Source organism: Pieris rapae, unplaced genomic scaffold, assembly GCF_905147795.1.
Source record: "Pieris rapae unplaced genomic scaffold, ilPieRapa1.1, whole genome shotgun sequence".
Lineage (NCBI taxonomy): Eukaryota > Metazoa > Arthropoda > Insecta > Lepidoptera > Pieridae > Pieris > Pieris rapae.
The window spans coordinates 25,001-27,500 of NW_025551549.1; the positions used below are offsets into that span (position 1 = coordinate 25,001).

Below are 2,500 nucleotides of genomic sequence, written 5' to 3' on the forward strand. Positions count from 1 at the left end.
GAGAAACATACGAGCGTCACCGGTGCGCGGCGCGGATAGTGCGCCCGGCGAGCTTGTCCGAGAAACATTTACCACCGCTCAGCAGTAACTACACAAGGCCGGCGAAGGTCGTCGGTGGTCGCGCGCGCGTAAAAATATTTTCTTATTATTATTTGTAATATAAATAATGTATTATCATTTATTTTATATGGCTAATATAGATCGAATGAATGAATGTATTTCGTTATGATAAATTTATTAAGTAATAATTTTTTTAATTTTATTTATATTACATACATATATGTATAATAGTAAAATAATAATAATAATATAAACAGTCAATGCACATTCATTCATTTAATGTACACACGCACACGTTACGTACACGTCCTAAAATGAAAACTAACTCTCGACGCTCTACTAGAAACATACGACATACTACTCCAATGCCGACGCGGACTATTGCTCTCGGTATAGATGTGGAGCGAAACAGCCGTGCGCACCGAGTCGGACGGAGGTTCTCGCTGCCGCGCATCATCGTGTATTACTCGCGATGTTTCTGTGGAAGAACACAAACGCACGAATGTGTGTGCGTGTTTGATTATTTTTATTTTTCTTTTTAATATATATATATATATATATATATATATATATGTATACATACTTACGTGCGCACTTTGTTGCACACGGTGTGTTACTATATATTATTTATCACCGCGTTCGCAGACCGGACGGTGACATTCAGCAAAATCCGCTCAAAGTGTGATCTTTGTGAGACTGTCTCGCCGGTGTTATCTGTGATTATAAAAGAATTACGCTTTCAGGCGCCACCCAAACTCGGGTCGCCGAGCGTGTTCGACACGTGCGCGGTCGCTGCGGCGGCCGCAATTGGAAATAATGTTTGAAAGAGGACGCATACGCGCCCATCGTCGAAACGGTGTGCGCAGCGTCGTGTTGGAATTTGTCCCTCAAGCTCCGGGCGTTGATCGTATCTAGTGCGAATACAACATATGTATAATGCCAGCAGAGTTTTTAATATGTTTACAATAACGTATTGAATAAAAATTGAGAAGTTGCGTTTAGATGAATGTTCAATTTTCAAACTGCCAAGACACATCGTCGTCGACGTCGTCGTCGTCGTCGTGTTTGACGCAGTTTTATGTCCCTCACAGTGGTCGAGCAGCGTTGTACATCACCTCGTTGCGAGACCGTGACGGGACGGCCGCTCGTAGACCGGTCAAAGTATGTCTATCGAATTGAAGCGCGAACGTCGCGTCGTTTGTAAATTCGACGCGTTACGTTCACGCGTGTCGAGTAACGCGCGCAAGCGCGTCTCGACGCCGCCGAAGCTACGGCTCGCCGAAGCCGCGTCTCGCGCGCGGCGTTAGGCGAGTCGTTTGCGTAAGCAGCTCCCTGGTTGATCCTGCCAGTAGTTATATGCTTGTCTCAAAGATTAAGCCATGCATGTCTCAGTGCAAGCCGTATTAAGGCGATACCGCGAATGGCTCAATATATCAGTTTTGGTTCCTTAGATCTTACTCAGTTACTTGGATAACTGTGGTAATTCTAGAGCTAATACATGCAATCAGAACTCTGACCAGTGATGGGATGAGTGCTTTTATTAGATCAAAACCAATCGGCGGAGGGCCTAGCGTCCGAAGTCGTTAATTTTGATGAATCTGGATAACTTTTGCCGATCGCATGGTCCAGTACCGGCGACGCATCTTTCAAATGTCTGCCTTATCAACTTTCGATGGTAGTTTCTGCGACTACCATGGTTGTCACGGGTAACGGGGAATCAGGGTTCGATTCCGGAGAGGGAGCCTGAGAAACGGCTACCACATCCAAGGAAGGCAGCAGGCGCGCAAATTACCCACTCCCGGCACGGGGAGGTAGTGACGAAAAATAACGATACGGGACTCTTACGAGGCCTCGTAATCGGAATGAGTACACTTTAAATATTTTAACGAGGAACAATTGGAGGGCAAGTCTGGTGCCAGCAGCCGCGGTAATTCCAGCTCCAATAGCGTATACTAAAATTGTTGCGGTTAAAAAGCTCGTAGTTGCATTTGTGCGCCGCGCTGTCGGTGCACCGCATCCGCGGTGATACTGACACGTCTGCGGAGCATATCGTCGGTGAGCCGGCGGTAAAACGCCGGTTCAATATCAAAATCCTATCGCGGTGCTCTTCGGTGAGTGTCGAGGTGGGCCGACAATTTTACTTTGAACAAATTAGAGTGCTCAAAGCGGGCTCAAAATGCCGCTTGAATATTTCGTGCATGGAATAATAGAATATGATCTCGGTTCTATTTTGTTGGTTTTCAGAACTCCGAGGTAATGATTAATAGGGATAACTGGGGGCATTCGTATTGCGACGTTAGAGGTGAAATTCTTGGATCGTCGCAAGACGAACATCAGCGAAAGCATTTGCCAAAGGTGTTTTCATCAATCAAGAACGAAAGTTAGAGGTTCGAAGGCGATTAGATACCGCCCTAGTTCTAACCGTAAATATGTCATCTAG

General features: G+C 45.7%; 1 non-coding gene across 1 annotated transcript in view; it reads left to right on the plus strand.

Annotated features, from left to right (window-relative positions):
• The first annotated feature begins 1,389 nt into the window (after window positions 1-1,389).
• The window catches only part of LOC123690629, a 1,906-nt gene continuing 795 nt past the window's right edge, over window positions 1,390-2,500 (plus strand). Inside the window, exon 1 of the ribosomal RNA XR_006751233.1 lies at window positions 1,390-2,500. This exon is cut by the window's right edge and continues 795 nt beyond it. This is a non-coding gene — a ribosomal RNA (small subunit ribosomal RNA).